Here is a 919-nt window from a genome sequence, read left to right as displayed (position 1 = left end):
TATGTGATTAGGTATTTTTGTCATGACAGGAGTCTAGAGCAAAGGCTACATGGTGGAGTGAACCTGGGGGAGGGATTGTAAAACAATGAAAGAATGTTTCTTTTACTTTTCCAAGACAGTAGTGTCCTGGGGGGAGAGTTGGGAGGAGTGAAAAGTGCAACAATAAATGAATGGAAATTCAAAGTCTCTGTAAATTTTTACCGAAATTAATAATAAATTTGTTTCATTACCGAAATTAATAATAAATTTGTTTCATTTTATAAAAAAATAAAAAGAAATGCAGCGCATATGAAGGACTGCATAGCACATACATGAAGGAAGCACAATGGATAGGAACGATGGTGCGCAAATAAGACAGAGCGATTAAAATAATGAAGAAAGAGCAGCTTGGCCAGAGGGATCAGTCTGTGCCAAGTCCATGGGCTTGAGGGACAGTAGAGAAGCCAGCGTGGCTACAGCAGAGGAAGAAAGTGGGAGGCTGCGAGGAGCTGAGGGCAGAAGGGCCCGAGCAAACCAAAGGACGTGCGAGGTCTGACTGAGGAGTCTGGGAGTGATGGACTTGGATTTGCCTTTTGAGTTGGTATCTCAGAAACCATGTGATGTAGATCGTTTCGGGGTCAGATCTGCCACAGCAAGAAGTAGTTAAAGGATCTACAACCAAGAGAGGATAAAATAGATGAATGGGACCTTCTAAGAATTAAATCCCTATGTACATCCAAAAACTTCACCAACAGAGTAAAAAGGGAAGTCATAGACTGAGGTAAAATATTTGGTAATGACATGTCTGAGAATGGATTATATCTGTTGTTGTTATGTGCCGTCAAGTTGCTTGTGGCTCATAGCGACCCTGTGTACAACAGCCCTAAACTCTGCTCTGGCCTGTGCCAATCACACTGCCTCTGACACACCCATCCCGATT

Source organism: Elephantulus edwardii, unplaced genomic scaffold (genome assembly GCF_000299155.1).
Source record: "Elephantulus edwardii isolate Elephantulus edwardi_28Jun2011 unplaced genomic scaffold, EleEdw1.0 scaffold00237, whole genome shotgun sequence".
Taxonomy (NCBI): Eukaryota; Metazoa; Chordata; class Mammalia; order Macroscelidea; family Macroscelididae; genus Elephantulus; species Elephantulus edwardii.
Note: the sequence above shows the minus strand (reverse complement) of the source record.